The 27,198-nt window shown below is 47.8% G+C and overlaps 1 protein-coding gene across 4 annotated transcripts in view; it reads left to right on the top strand.

The window, feature by feature from the left end:
* SARDH (sarcosine dehydrogenase) overlaps positions 1-27,198 on the top strand; it is a 263,164-nt gene that overhangs the window by 125,080 nt on the left and 110,886 nt on the right. The gene's annotated exons all lie outside the window — the stretch shown is intronic.

Raw genomic sequence — 27,198 nt, 5'->3', positions numbered from 1 at the left:
ATTGTGCTAATTTTCAGACTCCTAACCAATCCCCAAAGTTTTAGATGTATGCTGATGTCTACAGACTTCAGATTTCTTCTGTTTGTGTAATGGGTATTTTTTTCTGCGAGGGGGGTCTGCTATCAGCCCTTTTCAGTGGGTGTCCCAGGCTAATCTCATCAACAGTGCTAAATTTAGAGCTTCTAAGTGAGTAAAAGGCTTTACACTGGATTTTAATATCAGTACCTGTGCATATTATTCTTTATAGTAGTGTCTATTACGTGCAGTTATATGAAAATTGGTGTATACTGTCCCTTTAATTAAGTCTGCAAGAAGTAGTGTGTTTTTATGATTTGATCACATGGGCTATTCAGTTTCTGTGTTGCTGCTAAGATAAATGAAGCACCAGGCTATAAATACTGTGGTAGACTCGCTGCCTATAAGTGACACATGTACTGATCTCAGCTGTTTTGTACCGTCAGTGGGTTTAGCCTGTCACCAGCTGAGAGAGAGCAGTTATTTACCTGCAGGCACCAGCTGTTTTGTACCGTCAGTGGGTTTAGCCTGTCACCAGCTGAGAGAGGGCAGTTATTTACCTGCAGGCACCAGCTGTTTTGTACCGTCAGTGGGTTTAGCCTGTCACCAGCTGAGAGAGGGTAGTTATTTACCTGCAGGCACCAGCTGTTTTGTACCGTCAGTGGGTTTAGCCTGTCACCAGCTGAGAGAGAGCAGTTATTTACCTGCAGGCACCAGCTGTTTTGTACCGTCAGTGGGTTTAGCCTGTCACCAGCTGAGAGAGGGCAGTTATTTACCTGCAGGCACCAGCTGTTTTGTACCGTCAGTGGGTTTAGCCTGTCACCAGCTGAGAGAGAGCAGTTATTTACCTGCAGGCACCAGCTGTTTTGTACCGTCAGTGGGTTTAGCCTGTCACCAGCTGAGAGAGGGTAGTTATTTACCTGCAGGCACCAGCTGTTTTGTACCGTCAGTGGGTTTAGCCTGTCACCAGCTGAGAGAGAGCAGTTATTTACCTGCAGGCACCAGCTGTTTTGTACCGTCAGTGGGTTTAGCCTGTCACCAGCTGAGAGAGAGCAGTTATTTACCTGCAGGCACCAGCTGTTTTGTACCGTCAGTGAGTTTAGCCTGTCACCAGCTGAGAGAGAGCAGTTATTTACCTGCAGGCACTAGCTGTTTTGTACCGTCAGTGGGTTTAGCCTGTCACCAGCTGAGAGAGGGTAGTTATTTACCTGCAGGCACCAGCTGTTTTGTACCGTCAGTGGGTTTAGCCTGTCACCAGCTGAGAGAGGGCAGTTATTTACCTGCAGGCACCAGCTGTTTTGTACCGTCAGTGGGTTTAGCCTGTCACCAGCTGAGAGAGGGCAGTTATTTACCTGCAGGCACCAGCTGTTTTGTACCGTCAGTGGGTTTAGCCTGTCACCAGCTGAGAGAGGGCAGTTATTTACCTGCAGGCACTAGCTGTTTTGTACCGTCAGTGGGTTTAGCCTGTCACCAGCTGAGAGAGAGCAGTTATTTACCTGCAGGCACCAGCTGTTTTGTACCGTCAGTGGGTTTAGCCTGTCACCAGCTGAGAGAGGGTAGTTATTTACCTGCAGGCACCAGCTGTTTTGTACCGTCAGTGGGTTTAGCCTGTCACCAGCTGAGAGAGAGCAGTTATTTACCTGCAGGCACTAGCTGTTTTGTACCGTCAGTGGGTTTAGCCTGTCACCAGCTGAGAGAGGGTAGTTATTTACCTGCAGGCACCAGCTGTTTTGTACCGTCAGTGGGTTTAGCCTGTCACCAGCTGAGAGAGGGTAGTTATTTACCTGCAGGCACCAGCTGTTTTGTACCGTCAGTGGGTTTAGCCTGTCACCAGCTGAGAGAGGGCAGTTATTTACCTGCAGGCACCAGCTGTTTTGTACCGTCAGTGGGTTTAGCCTGTCACCAGCTGAGAGAGGGCAGTTATTTACCTGCAGGCACCAGCTGTTTTGTACCGTCAGTGGGTTTAGCCTGTCACCAGCTGAGAGAGGAGCAGTTATTTACCTGCAGGCACCAGCTGTTTTGTACCGTCAGTGGGTTTAGCCTGTCACCAGCTGAGAGAGGGCAGTTATTTACCTGCAGGCACCAGCTGTTTTGTACCGTCAGTGGGTTTAGCCTGTCACCAGCTGAGAGAGGGCAGTTATTTACCTGCAGGCACAGCTGTTTTGTACCGTCAGTGGGTTTAGCCTGTCACCAGCTGAGAGAGGGCAGTTATTTACCTGCAGGCACCAGCTGTTTTGTACCGTCAGTGGGTTTAGCCTGTCACCAGCTGAGAGAGGGCAGTTATTTACCTGCAGGCACAGCTGCTTTGTACCGTTAGTGGGTTTAGCCTGTCACCAGCTGAGAGAGGGCAGTTATTTACCTGCAGGCACCAGCTGTTTTGTACCGTCAGTGGGTTTAGCCTGTCACCAGCTGAGAGAGGGCAGTTATTTACCTGCAGGCACCAGCTGTTTTGTACCATCAGTGGGTTTAGCCTGTCACCAGCTGAGAGAGGGTAGTTATTTACCTGCAGGCACCAGCTGTTTTGTACCGTCAGTGGGTTTAGCCTGTCACCAGCTGAGAGAGGGCAGTTATTTATCTGCAGGCACCAGCTGTTTTGTACCGTCACTGGGTTTAGCCTGTCACCAGCTGAGAGAGAGCAGTTATTTACCTGCAGGCACCAGCTGTTTTGTACCGTCAGTGGGTTTAGCCTGTCACCAGCTGAGAGAGGAGCAGTTATTTACCTGCAGGCACCAGCTGTTTTGTACCGTCAGTGGGTTTAGCCTGTCACCAGCTGAGAGAGGGCAGTTATTTACCTGCAGGCACCAGCTGTTTTGTACCGTCAGTGGGTTTAGCCTGTCATTAGCTGAGAGAGAGCAGTTATTTACCTGCAGGCACCAGCTGTTTTGTACCGTCAGTGGGTTTAGCCTGTCACCAGCTGAGAGAGAGCAGTTATTTACCTGCAGGCACCAGCTGTTTTGTACCGTCAGTGGGTTTAGCCTGTCACCAGCTGAGAGAGGGCAGTTATTTACCTGCAGGCACCAGCTGTTTTGTACCGTCAGTGGGTTTAGCCTGTCACCAGCTGAGAGAGAGGCAGTTATTTACCTGCAGGCACCAGCTGTTTTGTACCGTCAGTGGGTTTAGCCTGTCACCAGCTGAGAGAGAGCAGTTATTTACCTGCAGGCACCAGCTGTTTTGTACCGTCAGTGGGTTTAGCCTGTCACCAGCTGAGAGAGGGCAGTTATTTACCTGCAGGCACCAGCTGTTTTGTACCGTCAGTGGGTTTAGCCTGTCACCAGCTGAGAGAGAGCAGTTATTTACCTGCAGGCACCAGCTGTTTTGTACCTGTCAGTGGGTTTAGCCTGTCACCAGCTGAGAGAGAGCAGTTATTTACCTGCAGGCACCAGCTGTTTTGTACCGTCAGTGGGTTTAGCCTGTCACCAGCTGAGAGAGGGCAGTTATTTACCTGCAGGCACCAGCTGTTTTGTACCGTCAGTGGGTTTAGCCTGTCACCAGCTGAGAGAGGGCAGTTATTTACCTGCAGGCACCAGCTGTTTTGTACCGTCAGTGGGTTTAGCCTGTCACCAGCTGAGAGAGAGGCAGTTATTTACCTGCAGGCACCAGCTGTTTTGTACCGTCAGTGGGTTTAGCCTGTCACCAGCTGAGAGAGGGCAGTTTTTTACCTGCAGGCACCAGCTGTTTTGTACCGTCAGTGGGTTTAGCCTGTCACCAGCTGAGAGAGGGCAGTTATTTACCTGCAGGCACCAGCTGTTTTGTACCGTCAGTGGGTTTAGCCTGTCACCAGCTGAGAGAGGGCAGTTATTTACCTGCAGGCACCAGCTGTTTTGTACCGTCAGTGGGTTTAGCCTGTCACCAGCTGAGAGAGGCAGTTATTTACCTGCAGGCACCAGCTGTTTTGTACCGTCAGTGGGTTTAGCCTGTCACCAGCTGAGAGAGAGCAGTTATTTACCTGCAGGCACCAGCTGTTTTGTACCGTCAGTGGGTTTAGCCTGTCACCAGCTGAGAGAGAGCAGTTATTTACCTGCAGGCACCAGCTGTTTTGTACCGTCAGTGGGTTTAGCCTGTCACCAGCTGAGAGAGGGCAGTTATTTACCTGCAGGCACCAGCTGTTTTGTACCGTCAGTGGGTTTAGCCTGTCACCAGCTGAGAGAGGGCAGTTATTTACCTGCAGGCACCAGCTGTTTTGTACCGTCAGTGGGTTTAGCCTGTCACCAGCTGAGAGAGGGCAGTTATTTACCTGCAGGCACCAGCTGTTTTGTACCGTCAGTGGGTTTAGCCTGTCACCAGCTGAGAGAGGGCAGTTATTTACCTGCAGGCACCAGCTGTTTTGTACCGTCAGTGGGTTTAGCCTGTCACCAGCTGAGAGAGGGCAGTTATTTACCTGCAGGCACCAGCTGTTTTGTACCGTCAGTGGGTTTAGCCTGTCACCAGCTGAGAGAGGGCAGTTATTTACCTGCAGGCACCAGCTGTTTTGTACCGTCAGTGGGTTTAGCCTGTCACCAGCTGAGAGAGGGCAGTTATTTACCTGCAGGCACCAGCTGTTTTTGTACCGTCAGTGGGTTTAGCCTGTCACCAGCTGAGAGAGAGCAGTTATTTACCTGCAGGCACCAGCTGTTTTGTACCGTCAGTGGGTTTAGCCTGTCACCAGCTGAGAGAGGGCAGTTATTTACCTGCAGGCACCAGCTGTTTTGTACCGTCAGTGGGTTTAGCCTGTCACCAGCTGAGAGAGGGCAGTTATTTACCTGCAGGCACCAGCTGTTTTGTACCGTCAGTGGGTTTAGCCTGTCACCAGCTGAGAGAGGAGCAGTTATTTACCTGCAGGCACCAGCTGTTTTGTACCGTCAGTGGGTTTAGCCTGTCACCAGCTGAGAGAGAGCAGTTATTTACCTGCAGGCACCAGCTGTTTTGTACCGTCAGTGGGTTTAGCCTGTCTACCAGCTGAGAGAGGGCAGTTATTTACCTGCAGGCACCAGCTGTTTTGTACCGTCAGTGGGTTTAGCCTGTCACCAGCTGAGAGAGGGCAGTTATTTACCTGCAGGCACCAGCTGTTTTGTACCGTCAGTGGGTTTAGCCTTTCACCAGCTGAGAGAGAGGCAGTTATTTACCTGCAGGCACCAGCTGTTTTGTACCGTCAGTGGGTTTAGCCTGTCACCAGCTGAGAGAGGGCAGTTATTTACCTGCAGGCACCAAGCTGTTTTGTACCGTCAGTGGGTTTAGCCTGTCACCAGCTGAGAGAGTGCAGTTATTTACCTGCAGGCACCAGCTGTTTTGTACCGTCAGTGGGTTTAGCCTGTCACCAGCTGAGAGAGGGCAGTTATTTACCTGCAGGCACCAGCTGTTTTGTACCGTCAGTGGGTTTAGCCTGTCACCAGCTGAGAGAGGGCAGTTATTTACCTGCAGGCACCAGCTGTTTTGTACCGTCAGTGGGTTTAGCCTGTCACCAGCTGAGAGAGGGCAGTTATTTACCTGCAGGCACCAGCTGTTTTGTACCGTCAGTGGGTTTAGCCTGTCACCAGCTGAGAGAGGCAGTTATTTACCTGCAGGCACCAGCTGTTTTGTACCGTCAGTGGGTTTAGCCTGTCACCAGCTGAGAGAGGACAGTTATTTACCTGCAGGCACCAGCTGTTTTGTACCGTCAGTGGGTTTAGCCTGTCACCAGCTGAGAGAGAGCAGTTATTTACCTGCAGGCACCAGCTGTTTTGTACCGTCAGTGGGTTTAGCCTGTCACCAGCTGAGAGAGGGCAGTTATTTACCTGCAGGCACCAGCTGTTTTGTACCGTCAGTGGGTTTAGCCTGTCACCAGCTGAGAGAGGACAGTTATTTACCTGCAGGCACCAGCTGTTTTGTACCGTCAGTGGGTTTAGCCTGTCACCAGCTGAGAGAGAGCAGTTATTTACCTGCAGGCACCAGCTGTTTTGTACCGTCAGTGGGTTTAGCCTGTCACCAGCTGAGAGAGAGCAGTTATTTACCTGCAGGGCACCAGCTGTTTTGTACCGTCAGTGGGTTTAGCCTGTCACCCAGCTGAGAGAGAGCAGTTATTTACCTGCAGGCACAAGCTGTTTTGTACCGTCAGTGGGTTTAGCCTGTCACCAGCTGAGAGAGGGCAGTTATTTTACCTGCAGGCACCAGCTGTTTTGTACCGTCAGTGGGTTTAGCCTGTCACCAGCTGAGAGAGGGCAGTTATTTACCTGCAGGCACCAGCTGTTTTGTACCGTCAGTGGGTTTTAGCCTGTCACCAGCTGAGAGAGGGCAGTTATTTACCTGCAGGCACCAGCTGTTTTGTACCGTCAGTGGGTTTAGCCTGTCACCAGCTGAGAGAGGCAGTTATTTACCTGCAGGCACCAGCTGTTTTGTACCGTCACTGGGTTTAGCCTGTCACCAGCTGAGAGAGGGCAGTTATTTACCTGCAGGCACCAGCTGTTTTGTACCGTCAGTGGGTTTAGCCTGTCACCAGCTGAGAGAGGAGCAGTTATTTACCTGCAGGCACCAGCTGTTTTGTACCGTCAGTGGGTTTAGCCTGTCACCAGCTGAGAGAGGGCAGTTATTTACCTGCAGGCACCAGCTGTTTTGTACCGTCAGTGGGTTTAGCCTGTCACCAGCTGAGAGAGAGGCAGTTATTTACCTGCAGGCACCAGCTGTTTTGTACCGTCAGTGGGTTTAGCCTGTCACCAGCTGAGAGAGGGCAGTTATTTACCTGCAGGCACCAGCTGTTTTGTACCGTCAGTGGGTTTAGCCTGTCACCAGCTGAGAGAGAGCAGTTATTTACCTGCAGGCACCAGCTGTTTTGTACCCTCAGTGGGTTTAGCCTGTCACCAGCTGAGAGAGGGCAGTTATTTACCTGCAGGCACCAGCTGTTTTGTACGTTAGTGGGTTTAGCCTGTCACCAGCTGAGAGAGGGCAGTTATTTACCTGCAGGCACCAGCTGTTTTGTACCGTCAGTGGGTTTAGCCTGTCACCAGCTGAGAGAGAGGCAGTTATTTACCTGCAGGCACCAGCTGTTTTGTACCGTCAGTGGGTTTAGCCTGTCACCAGCTGAGAGAGGGCAGTTATTTACCTGCAGGCACCAGCTGTTTTGTACCGTCAGTGGGTTTAGCCTGTCACCAGCTGAGAGAGGGCAGTTATTTACCTGCAGGCACCAGCTGTTTTGTACCGTCAGTGGGTTTAGCCTGTCACCAGCTGAGAGAGGGGCAGTTATTTACCTGCAGGCACCAGCTGTTTTGTACCGTCAGTGGGTTTAGCCTGTCACCAGCTGAGAGAGAGGCAGTTATTTACCTGCAGGCACCAGCTGTTTTGTACCGTCAGTGGGTTTAGCCTGTCACCAGCTGAGAGAGGGCAGTTATTTACCTGCAGGCACCAGCTGTTTTGTACCGTCAGTGGGTTTAGCCTGTCACCAGCTGAGAGAGGGCAGTTATTTACCTGCAGGCACTAGCTTGTTTTGTACCGTCAGCTGGGTTTAGCCTGTCACCAGCTGAGAGAGGCAGTTATTTACCTGCAGGCACTAGCTGTTTTTGTACCGTCAGTGGGTTTAGCCTGTCACCAGCTGAGAGAGGGCAGTTATTTACCTGCAGGCACCAGCTGTTTTGTACCGTCAGTGGGTTTAGCCTGTCACCAGCTGAGAGAGGGCAGTTATTTACCTGCAGGCACCAGCTGTTTTGTACCGTCAGTGGGTTTAGCCTGTCACCAGCTGAGAGAGGAGCAGTTATTTACCTGCAGGCACCAGCTGTTTTGTACCGTCAGTGGGTTTAGCCTGTCACCAGCTGAGAGAGGGCAGTTATTTACCTGCAGGCACCAGCTGTTTTTGTACCGTCAGTGGGTTTAGCCTGTCACCAGCTGAGAGAGGGCAGTTATTTACCTGCAGGCACCAGCTGTTTTGTACCGGTCAGTGGGTTTAGCCTGTCACCAGCTGAGAGAGGGCAGTTATTTACCTGCAGGCACCAGCTGTTTTGTACCGTCACGTGGGTTTAGCCTGTCACCAGCTGAGAGAGGGCAGTTATTTACCTGCAGGGCACCAGCTGTTTTGTACCGTCAGTGGGTTTAGCCTGTCACCAGCTGAGAGAGGGCAGTTATTTACCTGCAGGCACCAGCTGTTTTGTACCGTCAGTGGGTTTAGCCTGTCACCAGCTGAGGAGAGGGCAGTTATTTACCTGCAGGCACCAGCTGTTTTGTACCGTCAGTGGGTTTAGCCTGTCACCAGCTGAGATGAGAGCAGTTATTTACCTGCAGGCACCAGCTGTTTTGTACCGTCCGTGGGTTTAGCTGTCACCAGCTGAGAGAGAGCAGTTATTTACCTGCAGGCACCAGCTGTTTTGTACCGTCAGTGGGTTTAGCCTGTCACCAGCTGAGAGAGGCAGTTATTTACCTGCAGGCACCAGCTGTTTTGTACCGTCAGTGGGTTTAGCCTGTCACCAGCTGAGAGAGGAGCAGTTATTTACCTGCAGGCACCTAGCTGTTTTGTACCGTCAGTGGGTTTAGCCTGTCACCAGCTGAGAGAGAGCAGTTATTTACCTGCAGGCACAAGCTGTTTTTGTACCGTCAGTGGGTTTAGCCTGTCACCAGCTGAGAGAGGAGCAGTTATTTACCTGCAGGCACCAGCTGTTTTGTACCGTCAGTGGGTTTAGCCTGTCACCAGCTGAGAGAGGGCAGTTATTTACCTGCAGGCACCAGCTGTTTTGTACCGTCAGTGGGTTTAGCCTGTCACCAGCTGAGAGAGGTCAGTTATTTACCTGCAGGCACCAGCTGTTTTGTACCGTCAGTGGGTTTAGCCTGTCACCAGCTGAGAGAGAGCAGTTATTTACCTGCAGGCACCAGCTGTTTTGTACCGTCAGTGGGTTTAGCCTGTCACCAGCTGAGAGAGGGCAGTTATTTACCTGCAGGCACCAGCTGTTTTGTACCGTCAGTGGGTTTAGCCTGTCACCAGCTGAGATGAGGCAGTTATTTACCTGCAGGCACCAGCTGTTTTGTACCGTCAGTGGGTTTAGCCTGTCACCAGCTGAGAGAGGCAGTTATTTACCTGCAGGCACCAGCTGTTTTGTACCCGTCAGTGGGTTTAGCCTGTCACCAGCTGAGAGAGAGCAGTTATTTACCTGCAGGCACCAGCTGTTTTGTACCGTCAGTGGGTTTAGCCTGTCACCAGCTGAGAGAGAGCAGTTATTTACCTGCAGGCACCAGCTGTTTTGTACCGTCAGTGGGTTTAGCCTGTCACCAGCTGAGAGAGGAGCAGTTATTTACCTGCAGGCACCAGCTGTTTTGTACCGTCAGTGGGTTTAGCCTGTCACCAGCTGAGAGAGGCAGTTATTTACCTGCAGGCACCAGCTGTTTTGTACCGTCAGTGGGTTTAGCCTGTCACCAGCTGAGAGAGAGCAGTTATTTACCCTGCAGGCACCAGCTGTTTTGTACCGTCAGTGGGTTTAGCCTGTCACCAGCTGAGAGAGGGCAGTTATTTACCTGCAGGCACCAGCTGTTTTGTACCGTCAGTGGGTTTAGCCTGTCACCAGCTGAGAGAGAGCAGTTATTTACCTGCAGGCACTAGCTGTTTTGTACCGTCAGTGGGTTTAGCCTGTCACCAGCTGAGAGAGGGCAGTTATTTACCTGCAGGCACCAGCTGTTTTGTACCGTCAGTGGGTTTAGCCTGTCACCAGCTGAGAGAGAGCAGTTATTTACCTGCAGGCACCAGCTGTTTTGTACCGTCAGTGGGTTTAGCATGTCACCAGCTGAGAGAGAGGCAGTTATTTACCTGCAGGCACCAGCTGTTTTGTACCGTCAGTGGGTTTAGCCTGTCACCAGCTGAGAGAGGGACAGTTATTTACCTGCAGGCACAGCTGTTTTGTACCCGTCAGTGGGTTTAGCCTAGTCACCAGCTGAGAGAGGGCAGTTATTTACCTGCAGGCACCAGCTGTTTTGTACCGTCAGTGGGTTTAGCCTGTCACCAGCTGAGAGAGGGCAGTTATTTACCTGCAGGCACCAGCTGTTTTGTACCGTCAGCTGGGTTTAGCCCTGTCACCAGCTGAGAGAGGGCAGTTATTTACCTGCAGGCACCAGCTGTTTTGTACCGTCAGTGGGTTTAGCCTGTCACCAGCTGAGAGAGGGCAGTTATTTTACCTGCAGGCACCAGCTGTTTTGTACCGTCAGTGGGTTTAGCCTGTCACCAGCTGAGAGAGGGCAGTTATTTACCTGCAGGCACTAGCTGTTTTGTACCGTCAGTGGGTTTAGCCTGTCACCAGCTGAGAGAGAGCAGTTATTTACCTGCAGGCACCAGCTGTTTGTACCGTCAGTGGGTTTAGCCTGTTACCAGCTGAGAGAGGGCAGTTATTTACCTGCAGGCACCAGCTGTTTTGTACCGTCAGTGGGTTTAGCCTGTCACAGCTGAGAGAGAGCAGTTATTTACCTGCAGGCACAGCTGTTTTTGTACCGTCAGTGGGTTTAGCCTGTCACAGCTGAGAGAGAGCAGTTATTTACCTGCAGGCACCAGCTGTTTTGTACCGTCAGTGGTTTAGCCTGTCACCAGCTGAGAGAGAGCAGTTATTTACCTGCAGGCACCAGGCTTGTTTTGTACCGTCAGTGGTTTAAGCCTGTCACCAGCTTGAGAGAGGAGCAGTTATTACCTGCAGGCACCAGCTGTTTTGTACCGTCATGTGGGTTTAGCCTGTCACCCAGCTGAGAGAGGACAGGTTATTTACCTGCAGGCACCAGCTGTTTTGTACCGTCAGTGGGTTTAGCCTGTCACCAGCTGAGAGAGGAGCAGTTATTTACCTGCAGGCACCAGCTGTTTGTACCGTCATGGGTCTTAGCCTGTCACCAGCTGAGAGAGGGCAGTTATTTACCTGCAGGCACCAGCTGTTTTGTACCGTCAGTGGGTTTAGCCTGTCACCAGCTGAGAGAGGGCAGTTATTTACCTGCAGGCACCAGCTGTTTTGTACCGTCAGTGGGTTTAGCCTGTCACCAGCTGAGAGAGAGCAGTTATTTACCTGCAGGCACCAGCTGTTTTGTACCGTCAGTGGGTTTAGCCTGTCACCAGCTGAGAGAGGGCAGTTATTTACCTGCAGGCACCAGCTGTTTTGTACCGTCAGTGGGTTTAGCCTGTCACCAGCTGAGAGAGAGCAGTTATTTACCTGCAGGCACCAGCTGTTTTGTACCGTCAGTGGGTTTAGCCTGTCACCAGCTGAGAGAGAGCAGTTATTTACCTGCAGGCACCAGCTGTTTTGTACCGTCAGTGGGTTTAGCCTGTCACCAGCTGAGAGAGAGCAGTTATTTACCTGCAGGCACCAGCTGTTTTGTACCGTCAGTGGGTTTAGCCTGTCACCAGCTGAGAGAGGGCAGTTATTTACCTGCAGGCACCAGCTGTTTTGTACCGTCAGTGGGTTTAGCCTGTCACCAGCTGAGAGAGGCAGTTATTTACCTGCAGGCACCAGCTGTTTTGTACCGTCAGTGGGTTTAGCCTGTCACCAGCTGAGAGAGGGCAGTTATTTACCTGCAGGCACCAGCTGTTTTGTACCGTCAGTGGGTTTAGCCTGTCACCAGCTGAGAGAGGGCAGTTATTTACCTGCAGGCACCAGCTGTTTTGTACCGTCAGTGGGTTTAGCCTGTCACCAGCTGAGAGAGAGCAGTTATTTACCTGCAGGCACCAGCTGTTTTGTACCGTCAGTGGGTTTAGCCTGTCACCAGCTGAGAGAGGGTAGTTATTTACCTGCAGGCACCAGCTGTTTTGTACCGTCAGTGGGTTTAGCCTGTCACCAGCTGAGAGAGAGGCAGTTATTTACCTGCAGGCACAGCTGTTTTGTACCGTCAGTGGGTTTAGCCTGTCACCAGCTGAGAGAGGGCAGTTATTTACCTGCAGGCACCAGCTGTTTTGTACCGTCAGTGGGTTTAGCCTGTCACCAGCTGAGAGAGAGCAGTTATTTACCTGCAGGCACAGCTGTTTTGTACCGTCAGTGGGTTTAGCCTGTCACCAGCTGAGATAGGGCAGTTATTTACCTGCAGGCACAGCTGTTTTGTACCGTCAGTGGGTTTAGCCTGTCACCAGCTGAGAGAGAGCAGTTATTTACCTGCAGGCACCAGCTGTTTTGTACCGTCAGTGGGTTTAGCCTGTCACCAGCTGAGAGAGGGCAGTTATTTACCTGCAGGCACCAGCTGTTTTGTACCGTCAGTGGGTTTAGCCTGTCACCAGCTGAGAGAGGGCAGTTATTTACCTGCAGGCACCAGCTGTTTTGTACCGTCAGTGGGTTTAGCCTGTCACCAGCTGAGAGAGAGCAGTTATTTACCTGCAGGCACCAGCCTGTTTTGTACCGTCAGTGGTTTAGCCTGTCACCAGCTGAGAGAGGGCAGTTATTACCTGCAGGCACCAGCTGTTTTGTACCGTCAGTGGGTTTAGCCTGTCACCAGCTGAGAGAGAGCAGTTATTTACCTGCAGGCACCAGCTGTTTTGTACCGTCAGTGGGTTTAGCCTGTCACCAGCTGAGAGAGGGCAGTTATTTACCTGCAGGCACCAGCTGTTTTGTACCGTCAGTGGGTTTAGCCTGTCACCAGCTGAGAGAGGGCAGTTATTTACCTGCAGGCACCAGCTGTTTTGTACCAGTCAGTGGGTTTAGCCTGTCACCAGCTGAGAGAGGGCAGTTATTTACCTGCAGGCACCAGCTGTTTTGTACCGTCAGTGGGTTTAGCCTGTCACCAGCTGAGAGAGGGCAGTTATTTACCTGCAGGCACCAGCTGTTTTGTACCATCAGTGGGTTTAGCCTGTCATTAGCTGAGAGAGAGCAGTTTTTTACCTGCAGGCACCAGCTGTTTTGTACCGTCAGTGGGTTTAGCCTGTCACCAGCTGAGAGAGGGCAGTTATTTACCTGCAGGCACCAGCTGTTTTGTACCGTCAGTGGGTTTAGCCTGTCACCAGCTGAGAGAGGGCAGTTTTTTTACCTGCAGGCACCAGCTGTTTTGTACCGTCAGTGGGTTTAGCCTGTCACCAGCTGAGAGAGGGCAGTTATTTACCTGCAGGCACCAGCTGTTTTGTACCGTCAGTGGGTTTAGCCTGTCACCAGCTGAGAGAGGGCAGTTATTTACCTGCAGGCACCAGCTGTTTTGTACCGTCAGTGGGTTTAGCCTGTCACCAGCTGAGAGAGGGTAGTTTATTTACCTGCAGGCACCAGCTGTTTTGTACCGTCAGTGGGTTTAGCCTGTCACCAGCTGAGAGAGAGCAGTTATTTACCTGCAGGCACCAGCTGTTTTGTACGTCAGTGGGTTTAGCCTGTCACCAGCTGAGAGAGGGCAGTTATTTACCTGCAGGCACCAGCTGTTTTGTACCGTCAGTGGGTTTAGCCTGTCACCAGCTGAGAGAGGCAGTTATTTACCTGCAGGCACCAGCTGTTTTGTACCGTCAGTGGGTTTAGCCTGTCACCAGCTGAGAGAGGCAGTTATTTACCTGCAGGCACCAGCTGTTTTGTACCGTCAGTGGGTTTAGCCTGTCACCTAGCTGAGAGAGGGCAGTTATTTACCTGCAGGCACCAGCTGTTTTGTACCGTCAGTGGGTTTAGCCTGTCACCAGCTGAGAGAGGGCAGTTATTTACCTGCAGGCACCAGCTGTTTTGTACCGTCAGTGGGTTTAGCCTGTCACCAGCTGAGAGAGGACAGTTATTTACCTGCAGGCACCAGCTGTTTTGTACCGTCAGTGGGTTTAGCCTGTCACCAGCTGAGAGAGAGGGCAGTTATTTACCTGCAGGCACCTAGCTGTTTTGTACCGTCAGTGGGTTTAGCCTGTCACCAGCTGAGAGAGGGCAGTTATTTACCTGCAGGCACCAGCTGTTTTGTACCGTCAGTGGGTTTAGCCTGTCACCAGCTGAGAGAGGGCAGTTATTTACCTGCAGGCACTAGCTGTTTTGTACCGTCAGTGGGTTTAGCCTGTCACCAGCTGAGAGAGAGCAGTTATTTACCTGCAGGCACCAGCTGTTTTGTACCGTCAGTGGGTTTAGCCTGTCACCAGCTGAGAGAGGGCAGTTATTTACCTGCAGGCACCAGCTGTTTTGTACCGTCAGTGGGTTTAGCCTGTCACCAGCTGAGAGAGAGCAGTTATTTACCTGCAGGCACCAGCTGTTTTGTACCGTCAGTGGGTTTAGCCTGTCACCAGCTGAGAGAGTGCAGTTATTTACCTGCAGGCACCAGCTGTTTTGTACCGTCAGTGGGTTTAGCCTGTCACCAGCTGAGAGAGGTCAGTTATTTACCTGCAGGCACCAGCTGTTTTGTACCGTCAGTGGGTTTAGCCTGTCACCAGCTGAGAGAGGGCAGTTATTTACCTGCAGGCACCAGCTGTTTTGTACCGTCAGTGGGTTTAGCCTGTCACCAGCTGAGAGAGAGCAGTTATTTACCTGCAGGGCACCAGCTGTTTTGTACCTCAGTGGTTTTAGCCTGTCACCAGCTGAGAGTAGGAGCAGTTATTTACCTGCAGGGCACCAGCTGTTTTGTACCGTCAGTGGTTAGCCTGTCACCAGCTGAGAGAGGAGCAGTTATTTACCTGCAGGCACCAAGCAGTTTTGTACCGTCAGTGGGTTTAGCCTGTCACCAGCTGAGAGAGAGCAGTTATTTACCTGCAGGCACCAGCTGTTTTGTACCGTCAGTGGGTTTAGCCTGTCACACAGCTGAGAGAGGGCAGTTTATTTACCTGCAGGCACCAGCTGTTTTGTACCGTCAGTGGGTTTAGCCTTCACCAGCTGAGAGAGTACAGTTATTTACCTGCAGGCACCAGCTGTTTTGTACCGTCAGTGGGTTTTAGCCTTCACCAGCTGAGAGAGGAGCAGTTATTTTACCTGCAGGCACTAGCGTTTTGTAACGTCAGTGGGGTTTAGCCTGTCACCAGCTGAGAGAGAGCAGTTATTTACCTGCAGGCACCAGCTGTTTTTGTACCGTCACTGGGTTTAGCCTGTCACCAGCTGAGAGAGAGCAGTTATCTTACCTGCAGGCACTAGCTGTTTTGTACCGTCAGTGGGTTTAGCCTGTCACCAGCTGAGAGAGGCCAGTTATTTACCTGCAGGCACCAGCTGTTTTGTACCGTCAGTGGGTTTAGCCTGTCACCAGCTGAGAGAGGCAGTTATTTACCTGCAGGCACCAGCTGTTTTGTACCGTCAGTGGGTTTAGCCTGTCATCAGCTGAGAGAGGGCAGTTATTTACCTGCAGGCACTCAGCTGTTTTGTTACCAGTCAGCTGGGTTTAGCCTGTCACCAACTGAGAGAGGGCAGTTATTACCTCGCAGGCACCAGCTGTTTTGTACCGTCAGTGGGTTTAGCCTGTCACAGCTGAGAGAGGAGCAGTTATTTACCTGCAGGCACCAGCTGTTTTGTACAGTCACTGGGTTTAGCCTGTCACCAGCTGAGAGAGGGCAGTTATTACCTGCAGGCACCAGCTGTTTTGTACTGTCAGTGGGTTTAGGCCTGTCACCAGCTGAGAGAGAGCAGTTATTTACCTGCAGGCACCAGCTGTTTTGTACCGTCAGTGGGGTTTAGCCTGTCACCAGCTGAGAGAGGCAGTTATTTACCTGCAGGCACCAGCTGTTTTGTACCGTCAGTGGGTTTAGCCTGTCACCAGCTGAGAGAGAGCAGTTATTTACCTGCAGGCACCAGCTGTTTTGTACCGTCAGTGGGTTTAGCCTGTCACCAGCTGAGAGAGGGCAGTTATTTACCTGCAGGCACCAGCTGTTTTGTACCGTCAGTGGGTTTAGCCTGTCACCAGCTGAGAGAGGGCAGTTATTTACCTGCAGGCACCAGCTGTTTTGTACCGTCAGTGGGTTTAGCCTGTCACCAGCTGAGAGAGGGCAGTTATTTACCTGCAGGCACCAGCTGTTTTGTACCGTCACTGGGGTTTAGCCTGTCACCAGCTGAGAGAGAGGCAGTTATTTACCTGCAGGCACCAGCTGTTTTGTACTGTTTTGTACGTCAGTGGGTTTAAGCCTGTCATCCCAGCTGAGAGAGAGCCAGGTATATTACCTGCAGGCCCTAGCCTGTTTTGTACCGTCAGTGTGTTTAATGCCTGTCACCAGCGAGAAGAGGCAGTTATTTACCTGCAGGCACCAGCTGTTTTGTACCGTCAGTGGGTTTAGCCTGTCCATCAGCTGATAGAGAGAGCAGTTAATTTACCCTGCAGGCACCAGCTGTTTTGTACCGTCACGGGTTTAGCCCTGTCATCCAGCTGAGAGAGGGAGATTATTTACCTGCAGGCAACCAGCTGTTTTGTACCTGTCCGTGGTTTAGCCTGTCACCCAGCTGAGAGAGGGGCAGTTATTTACCTGCAACGGCACAGCTGTTTTGTACCGTCAGGGGTTTAGCCTGTCACCAAGCTGAGAGAGAGCAGTTATTTACCTGCAAGGCACCAGCTTGTTTTGGTACAGGTCAGTGGGTTTAGCCTTGTTATCCAGCCTGAGAGGAGGGCAGTTAGTTTACCTGCAGGCACCTAGCTGTTTTGTACCGTCAGTGGGTTTATGCCTGTCACCAGCTGAAGAGAGGGCCAGGTTATATTACCTGCAGGCACCAGCTGTTTAGTACGTCAGAGGGTTTAGCCTGTTACCAGCTGAGAGAGAGGCAGTTATTTACCTGCAGGCACCAGCTGTTTTGTACCGTCAGTGGGTTTAGCCTGTCACCAGCTGAGAGAGGGCAGTTATTTACCTGCAGGCACCAGCTGTTTTGTACCGTCAGTGGGTTTAGCCTGTCACCAGCTGAGAGAGAGCAGTTATTTACCTGCAGGCACTAGCTGTTTTGTACCGTCAGTGGGTTTAGCCTGTCACCAGCTGAGAGAGGGCAGTTATTTACCTGCAGGCACCAGCTGTTTTGTACCGTCAGTGGGTTTAGCCTGTCACCAGCTGAGAGAGGGCAGTTATTTACCTGCAGGCACCAGCTGTTTTGTACCGTCAGTGGGTTTAGCCTGTCACCAGCTGAGAGAGGGCAGTTATTTACCTGCAGGCACCAGCTGTTTTGTACCGTCAGTGGGTTTAGCCTGTCACCAGCTGAGAGAGGGCAGTTATTTACCTGCAGGCACCAGCTGTTTTGTACCGTCAGTGGGTTTAGCCTGTCACCAGCTGAGAGAGAGCAGTTATTTACCTGCAGGCACCAGCTGTTTTGTACCGTCAGTGGGTTTAGCCTGTCACCAGCTGAGAGAGGGCAGTTATTTACCTGCAGGCACCAGCTGTTTTGTACCGTCAGTGGGTTTAGCCTGTCACCAGCTGAGAGAGGGCAGTTATTTACCTGCAGGCACCAGCTGTTTTGTACCGTCAGTGGGTTTAGCCTGTCACCAGCTGAGAGAGGGCAGTTATTTACCTGCAGGCACCAGCTGTTTTGTACCGTCAGTGGGTTTAGCCTGTCACCAGCTGAGAGAGGGCAGTTATTTACCTGCAGGCACCAGCTGTTTTGTACCGTCAGTGGGTTTAGCCTGTCACCAGCTGAGAGAGAGCAGTTATTTACCTGCAGGCACCAGCTGTTTTGTACCGTCAGTGGGTTTAGCCTGTCACCAGCTGAGAGAGGGCAGTTATTTACCTGCAGGCACCAGCTGTTTTGTACCGTCAGTGGGTTTAGCCTGTCACTAGCTGAGAGAGGGTAGTTATTTACCTGCAGGCACCAGCTGTTTTGTACCGTCAGTGGGTTTAGCCTGTCACCAGCTGAGAGAGGGTAGTTATTTACCTGCAGGCACCAGCTGTTTTGTACCGTCAGTGGGTTTAGCCTGTCACCAGCTGAGAGAGGGCAGTTATTTACCTGCAGGCACCAGCTGTTTTGTACCGTCAGTGGGTTTAGCCTGTCACCAGCTGAGAGAGGGCAGTTATTTACCTGCAGGCACCAGCTGTTTTGTACCGTCAGTGGGTTTAGCCTGTCACCAGCTGAGAGAGGGCAGTTATTTACCTGCAGGCACCAGCTGTTTTGTACCGTCAGTGGGTTTAGCCTGTCACCAGCTGAGAGAGGGCAGTTATTTACCTGCAGGCACCAGCTGTTTTGTACCGTCAGTGGGTTTAGCCTGTCACCAGCTGAGAGAGGGCAGTTATTTACCTGCAGGCACCAGCTGTTTTGTACCGTCAGTGGGTTTAGCCTGTCACCAGCTGAGAGAGGGCAGTTATTTACCTGCAGGCACCAGCTGTTTTGTACCGTCAGTGGGTTTAGCCTGTCATTAGCTGAGAGAGGGTAGTTATTTACCTGCAGGCACCAGCTGTTTTGTACCGTCAGTGGGTTTAGCCTGTCACCAGCTGAGAGAGGGCAGTTATTTACCTGCAGGCACCAGCTGTTTTGTACCGTCAGTGGGTTTAGCCTGTCACCAGCTGAGAGAGAGCAGTTATTTACCTGCAGGCACCAGCTGTTTTGCTGACGTGTCATTAGGTGCTCTGTAACCCCAGGCCCTGTGGCCCTATCTGTAACGTTCAGCTGTACTGATGGAACAGACCACTCAAGTCAGTTTGCTGCAGTTAGACCCTTAGTGCATCTGCCTACATGGTAATGTGCTTTATCACTGTATTCTTTGTACAGCCATATTCCCAAGTAAAGTAATGCCAAACAACCTGAAGGCAGACAATCATCAATCAGTAGCGTATGCTGCGTGTCCAGTTTAGATATTACGTGATCATAACTAAATCTGGCTGAAAGCAAGTCATCATTATTAGTTCAAGTGATTTAAACCCACATGAAGTAACAACACAACAGATTTTGTTGCATAAAAATGTGACCGTGTTTTTAGATAACTTATGCAGAAATCGTTCTCCCACCTTTTACAAATGTATTTACACTGTCACCACCTGTTTTATTGACAGCAGAGGCTCAGTTTGTTGCTATTGAGGTGTAAAGTACAGATTGACAGCGCTAGAAGATAGGCTGCTAATATCTAGCCTGTATCATTTTATCATTTGTGGTGCAGTTTTTTGTTATTTGTCTATTTGGTTTAATCTATACTATAATCGCGTTTGTAACGCATCCGTCGCCGTCGGCAGTTGTGCACGCATCCTCAATGGAATGTTGGCAGTGCGAGGCAGCCAACGGAATTTGCTGCATCCAGGTGGATTCCGAAAATGGCTGGTGGATTCTTTCACCACCCTGCGATTTTCAGAATCCACCGGGATGCAGTGAAGGCAAACGGAGCATTACAAAAAATAACAAAAAAACACGGAACCGCCCACAAAGTATAAAAAACAAGAAAACAAACCTCCCTCAAGAAGTATTAACACCTAAACTGCAAACCCACACATTGCAAAATAATAAAGTAATTAACCCCTAATCCGCAAATAATATAACATATTAATCCCTTAACCGTTAACCACCCACATCTCAATAAACCCGAATTACCCAATTAACCCCTAAACTGCAAAACCCCACATCACAATAAACCTAATTACCCTATTAACCCCTAAACCGCAAAACCCCACATCACAATAAACCTAATTAACCTATTAACCCCTAAACCGCAAAACCCCCACATTGCAATAAACCTAATTAATTTATTAACCCCTTAAACCGCCAAAACCCACAATGCAAATAACTAAATTACTAAGCCCCCTAACCTAACACCCCCTTAATTAAACCCAATTAAATTAAAAAAAACAAAATTACAAACAAAAAAACAAAAAAAAGTTTAAATTAAGCTAAAATTACAGAAAATAAAAAATCTAACATTACAGAAAATAATAAACAAATTATCAAAAATTTAAAAATTAAACCTAATCCCTAAAAAATAAAAAAGCCCCCCAAAATAAAAACACCCCTAATCTAATGCTAAACTACCAATAGCCCTTAAAAGGGCTTTTTGCAGGGCATTGCCCTAAGTTAAACAGCTCTTTTGCAGTTACAAAAAATTCTAAGTCCCCCCCAACAGTAAAACCCACCACCCACCAAACCCCCCCAAATAAATAAACCTAACACTAAAAAAACCTAAACTACCCATTGCCCTTAATAGGGCATTTAGCTCTTTTGCTGCCCATAAAAGGGCATTTAGCTCTTTTAAGAAGTGCCCATCCCTAATCTAAATAAAACAACCCCCCCAAAAAAATGTTAAAAAAAAAAATCTAAGTCTAGCCCCCAGGTTGGTACTTACGGTTGCTGAAGTCCGGCTGAGAAGGTCCTGTTCCAGGCAGTGAAGTCTTCTTCCAAGCTGCAACCTCTTCTTTCTTCTTCCAGGAACAAGCCGGCACGGAGCGGAGGGCGGAGCTGAAGACCGATGATTGCGGAGCTGAAGAACGGTGACCCTGGAACTAAAGACTGGCGACCCTGGAACTGAAGACCGGCGACCGTGGAGCCATGGAGTGTGGAGGATCCTCTTTGTACGATCTCCGCCGTACACTGAATAGTGAATTCAAGGTAAACGATTAAAGATGGTGTCCCTTGAATCTCTATTGGCTGATTTGATTCTTCAAATTCAAATCAGCCAATTGGATAATCGTACGAAGAGGACCCTCCACACTCCATGGCTCTGTGGTCGCTGGGCCTTCAGTTCCAGGGTCGCCGGTCTTCATATCTGCGGTCGCCGAACTTCAGTTCCACTGTCCTGGATGAAGAAATAAGAGGTCCCCGCTTGGAAGAAGATGTTGGCCGCTTGGTTGAAGACTTCAACGCCTAGAAGAGGACCTTCTCCGCCGGACTTCAGCAACCGTGAGTACCAACCTGGAGGTTAGACTTAGGTTTTTTTTTTAATTTTTGGGGGTTTGTTTTATTTAGATTAGGGATGGGCACTTCTTAAAAGAGCTAAATGCCCTTTTAAGGGCAGCAAAAGAGCTGAATGCCCTTTTAAGGGCTATTCCCATACAAATGCCCTTTTAAGGGCAATGGGTAGTTTAGGTTTATTAGTGTTAGGTTTATTTATTTCCGGGGGTGTGGTGGCTTTTACTGTTTGGGGGGACTTAGAATTTTTTGTAACTGCAAAAGAGCTGTTTAACTTAGGGCAATGCCCTACAAAAAGCCCTTTTAAGGGCTATTGGTAGTTTAGCATTCGATTAGGGGGTGTTTTTATTTTGGGGGAATTTTTTTTTAATTTTTATTGGGGTATTAGTTTAGGTTTAAAATTTTTATTTTAGATACCTTTTTTATTTTTTTCTGTAATTTTAGTTTGTTTTTGTTTTTTGTAACTTTCTTTTGGGGGTTGTAGCTTTTAAACATAGACTACCCTCTAGTTAAAAATATAAGTCTCTCTTCATCTTGCTACATACAACATATAGTCTCTCTCTTCATCAGGCTACATATAACATATTGCTCTCTCTTCAACAGGCTACATATAGATCTCTCTCAATCAGGCTACATACAACATATAGAGCTGTCTTCATCAGGCTACATACAACATATGGAGTCTCTCCATCATGCTACATACAACATATAGATATCTCTTCAACAGGCTACATACAACATATAGATATCTCTTCATCATGCTACATACAACATATAGAGTCTCTCTTCAACAGGCTACATACAACATATAGAGTTTCTCTTCATCAGGCTACATACAACAAATAGATCTTTATTCATCATGCTACATACAACATATAGAGCTGTCTTCATCAGGCTACATACAACATATATAGTCTCTCTTCAACAGGCTACATACAACATATAGAGTCTCTCTTCAACAGGCTACATACAACATATAGAGCCTCTCTTCAACAGGCTACATATAAAATATAGAGCCTCTCTAACAGGCTACATACAACATATAGAGTCTCTCTTCAACAGGCTACATACAACATATAGAGTCTCTCTTTAACAGGCTACATACAACATATAGAGTCTCTCTTTAACAGGCTACATACAACATATAGAGTCTCTCTTTAACAGGCTACATACAACATATAGAGTCTCTCTTCAACAGGCTACATACAGCATATAGATTCTCTCTTCAACAGGCTACATACAACATATAGAGTCTCTCTTTAACAGGCTACATACAACATATAGAGTATCTCTTCATCAGGCTACATACAACATATAGAGTCTCTCTTCATCAGGCTACATACAACATATATATATCTCTCTTCAACAGGCTACATCGAACATATAGAGTCTGCAACGGATACCAGACCACCCAGGCTTCCCCCCACCCCCACCCCCTACTACCTGGCTAACTCCATTTTTTTCATGGCTTACAATATCTCACTGACTTTTGCTGTGTGTTGTTTTGCTGTGTTGTATCTTGTCAGAGAAGAGCTGATCACTCCAAAACCACCACCTCTGGGTCCTGGGACTCTGTGGTACTGCGGCTGCAGTGGCCGGCGCCAGCCTGTCTGGAGGGGCAGGAATGGCGGGAGATTTGAGAGTCAGATAAGACCATTTGTGTGTGTATATAAGGCGAGTGTGTTTCACAAAAAAAATCAGTTCTTGTTTCACCTGAATGCTAGTCTGTCTAGTTATTTGGGTGGGATTGCTATAATCACTTTCTCTGCTACATAGCGGCCTGTTGTCAGGTATAGAAAGGACCCTCTGGCAGAGCTACCCAGTCAGGGTAGCCGGAGTCTGTCACAGGGTGGGATCCTGAATACTGGTGCTGTCTGGTATCAGAGTGGGCTACTGGCTATAATCACTTGGCGGCTACACAGCTGCAGTCGGCAGGGAGGAAGCAGGACCCTTTTGGCAGAGCTACCCAGTCAGGGTAGCCTGTGGTTTCCGTCACAGAGTTCATCAGGCTACATACAACATATAGGGTCTCTCTTCAACAGGCTACATACAACATACAGAGTTTCTCTTCATCAGGCTACATACAACATATGGAGTTTCTCTTCAACAGGCAACATATAGATTCTATAGAGTCTCTCTTCATCAGGCTACATACAACATATAGATCTGTCTTCATCAGGCTACATATGACGTATAGAGTCTCTCTCTTCATCAGGCTACATACAACATATAGAGTCTCTCTTCAACAGGCTACATACAACATATAGAGCCTCTCTTCAGCAGGCTACATACAACATATAGAGTCTCTCTTCATCATGCTACATACAACATATAGAGTCTCTCTTCATCAGGCAACATACAACATATATAATCGCTATTCATCAGGCTACATACAACATATAGAGTCTCTCTTCAACAGGCTACATACAACATATAGAGCTGTCTTCACCAGGCTACATACAACATATACAGTCTCTCTTCATCAGGCTACATACAACCTATAGAGCTGTCTTCATCAGGCTACATACAGTATACAGAGCTTTATTTAACTGGCTACATAAAACATATAGAACAGTCTTCAGAAAGCCGCACACAACTTATAATTGTCAGCGCCCGTTGCGTTGCTATGTGATGGGTATCGCTCGTCGGACTTGCCTCATAGCGAGTGTCATCTCACCTGGTCTATTGACCGCTTCCCGGTGTTGCGCTGATTTAGTGTCGGCTTAGGGCTCCTTCTATTGTGCTTTTTAAGGCACTCAGTTTGTATATTGCTTTCTTATGTATAGGGCTGTTCCTGGATGCACAGTTCTTGTATCATTGAATTATCCAGCTTCTGGCCTCTGCTTGTTAACTGGACTTTGCCGGTTTGACCTCTGGCCTGAACTTTTCTACATTTTGTCACATCCTGGGTTCTACCCTCCGTTCTGGGGCAGCCTGAACTTAGTCACTTCCCAACCTCAGGGTCCTTACCTGGACAAACTTTAATCTACCCAGTGACATTTTACACAGACCAAAAATGGACCCTTAAGAAGTGACAGACAGTGGCCTATCAGAGTCAGTTGTTGGGCACCAAACTGTCCATATTGAAAGTCTAAATATTAAAAGTGATCACTTGATTGAGATGATACATACCTTTTGTGAAGGATCCCAGACTACATCTGTGCCACCTCAGCCGCCCACCTCTCCAGTGAGGGCTCCAACTACACCTTAATTGCCTTTGCCTGAGAAGTTTGATGGCCCTTCATGTGACTGTAGGGATTCCTAAACCAATGCCGTCTTCACTTTTGTAATGACCCTGTAACCTTATATACCTCTGATGCTTAAGTCACTCTTAAAAGGGAAGGCTTTATCTTGGGTCTCACCCCTACTTGAGAAAAAGCAGGATGCTAAAGCCTTTGTCAGCTCTTCAGGCGGTTTTCAACAAGCCTGGTAGGAAGGTTGCTGCTGAGTCTTCTCTACTTGATTTGCAACAAGGATCTCTATCAGTAGCTCACTATGCAGTGTAATTCCGGGGCTTTAAAGGCGGCATTATGCAGAGGGTTGTGTGATAAAACTGGTATACAGGGAAGAACCAAAACACATTGAAGACTTTATATCCATATGTATTAAACTTAACACTCACCACAAAGAACGGAAAGTCGAAAAATAGGCCACAAATTAGACTAGCTGCAATATTTTCTCCTCCACCAAGTACACTATCTACCAGAACTACAGAGGAACCCATGGAAGGTGGGTCTTTGCGTTTATCTGAAGCCGAAAGGTTTGCACGACGTAATCTGTGCCTTTATTGTTGTCAAAAAAGACATCTTCTCAAAAATTGTTCAATTAGTCGGTGAAAAGTCAGGGCTTAATTATGTTTGGAGGGGCATAATTTAGCCTAAATCCCGAAACACTCTTCAATAAAACAAAGATTTTTGTACCTGTCCGTTTGACCTTTATGACTCTTGATTTACAAGCCCTTATTCAATCAGGAGCTGCAGGGATTTTCTTGGATACCTCTTTTGCCAATCTCCACGGCATATCAAACCAAAAGAAGAACCATCCATGTCGCATTACAACTATCAGTGGACAACTCCTAGGCTCTGGCTTTATTACCAATCAAGCTTAACCCTTGACAACTATTGTAGGCATCCTACTTGTTGAAACCATACAGTTCGATTTGGTTACTTCACCTCACATACCTATCATTTTAGTAGTATTAATCTGTTCCTCGGTGCAACTATACCCACAGGTAAAACCTTGCCGCTATCTCAACTTGGACTCAAAGCATTGGATTCATATATAAATGAAAATTTAACCAAGGTTTCATTCTACTTTCTTCCTCCTCAGCAAGGGCTGAATTTAAAAAATAAATAAAAATTATGTGTTCCTATAATTTTGTTTGCATCAAAGAAGGGGATGAAGGGAAATCAGCTTTCAACAACCAGTTCAGACACTTTGAATATCTCATGATTCCAGTTGTACTATATAATGCCACGCAGTATTTGAAAGATTTGTTAACATTATTAGATATTATCTAAACCAATTTGTAATTATATACCTTGACAACATTCTGATCTTCTCCAAATCTATGACAGAGCACATAAAACTGGTCCTTCAATTATTAGGATAAAACAATCTTTACACAAAACTAGAGAACTGCTTGTTTCATAAAAACTCTCTACCATTCCTGGGATACATCATCATGGGATCCTACCAAGTTATCAGCAATACTCCAGTGGCCTCAAACACACAAAATAATCAATAGCGCAACCAGACTGTACACTCCAAGCCAAATATGCTGATAATGTCACTGATGAGCACAATACAACTATGTAAAAAGATGACTTGCTTAATGTAACTTCTTAATAATAAAACCACAGTGTTGAACACCCGCAATAAACCCCTTATCGCTCGTGCACAAACGTTTGAGCTCCATTTGTAATCTGACCCATTATTTTCCTATTTTTTCTTTTTATTTATATTTACATCACCAGCTAGTCTTGCTACTCCTCAGCTTTACTAGAATTATACATTTTAACTGTAGATCAAGCTATTATATGGCCCTTTAAGGGTTTGGGATTGCAATTGAATTATGTGTAGTAAAAACGTTTCTATACAATTTCATTATCTATTTGTCCCTTTTTCCTGTAGCTTCTTTCAACATTTTTGTTTTCCTCAATTTGATTGAGTTTCTATAAAGTAATTAGTGCCGCTTTGCTGAAACTTACGTTTTCCTTTACTGATCTCTTCTGCTGAGAACAATTGGTTTGTTTTTGAGTCCCTGTGTATATACAGGTTTGTGTTTTATTTCAGGTGTATTTATATAAAGGCGTATTGGTTTTGAGTATTAGAATTTTTATGGTTTGCGCACAAGCCTTATGAATAAAAACTAAATTCCAGTGCGGCCCTCGTTTGAACCACTTGGACAACCCTGCTATAGATATTTTTGCAGCTTTATGTTTCTCTGATAGTCTTCTTGTTTTGTACAATTTCCTTAAAAGCATTTTTGTACACAAGCGTTAATGAACAGGTATTTCAGAAAAATATCTTACAATTTCAAACATAAAAGAAATCACTTTAAAAATGTAATCAGCTTTACTTGTTACTGTACATTTTTCTACCCACAACTCCGTGTTTATAATCCTGCTCACATGTAAAATGTGTTTATCCACAAGATATGCAATGTGCATGACTGACAGCCAGTATATTTGTAATCACCAGGGGTCAAGTCCTACAAAAAGAAAGTGTGGGAACTAACCAAGACTTCCACCCCCTTACAATTAATATTGTTTTATACACACACATTCACTCACACACACACACACACACACACACACACACTGTATGTATATGTATATAATCTATACACTTTGGTTAATTAAAGCAAATTAAAACCAATGAAGGGTTGAATGCCACACAGAAATGTAAGCACCATGTGTTCCACACAGTGCGGGGTGATCACACAGCAGGACCACTGATAGGCTTGCATTTAGTGTATTGTAGGAAGTGTTACTGCCCATTACTAGAGGATCTCACTATCCCTCTAACCAGACTGTGCTCCAGCTCCTCCCTCCAACAGCAGCAGTGTTTACTGAAGAGTTTCTGTTCTCTGTCCAGGGGGAACTTAGTTCCACCTGCAAAAATAGTGCAGGAACTCCGTTCCCATGCGTTCCTGTTGGAATTGACCCCTGGTAATCACCACATCAATTAATTTAATCTCAATGTATATCAAAAATCTGTTGGTGGAGTCATCCGTACTGATATGCAAGTCTGATATTTTTATTTTAATCTTTTACTTCTTCTAGCTATTTTATCTTTCAGTGACTGCTGATTTTCCGTATCTGCTAGTGAGGAAGGCGAATGTGTGCCTTTAATGCTGATCAGTAGAGCGATTTCTTCGCTGTGATCTCAGTGTGAGAGCCGCTCCATATCTGGCACAAAGTTAGCGCTGACACGTTGTGCTTTCATTAGTGGCTTTCTGCGGCTGGCATGATTTGTGTCTGCACTAACGACCTCTGACACACAGTTATGTGCTCACGGCTTCTCCTCTGAAGGTTTTATACAGTCCCAGAGCATTTCTCATCAGAATCTATAAAAGTCGCATCAGTAAGAT

This window comes from Bombina bombina, chromosome 12 (genome assembly GCF_027579735.1).
Source record: "Bombina bombina isolate aBomBom1 chromosome 12, aBomBom1.pri, whole genome shotgun sequence".
In the NCBI taxonomy this organism is placed as follows: domain Eukaryota; kingdom Metazoa; phylum Chordata; class Amphibia; order Anura; family Bombinatoridae; genus Bombina; species Bombina bombina.
The sequence above is the reverse complement of the archived record's forward strand: the minus strand, read 5'-3'. Positions and strand labels throughout refer to the sequence as shown.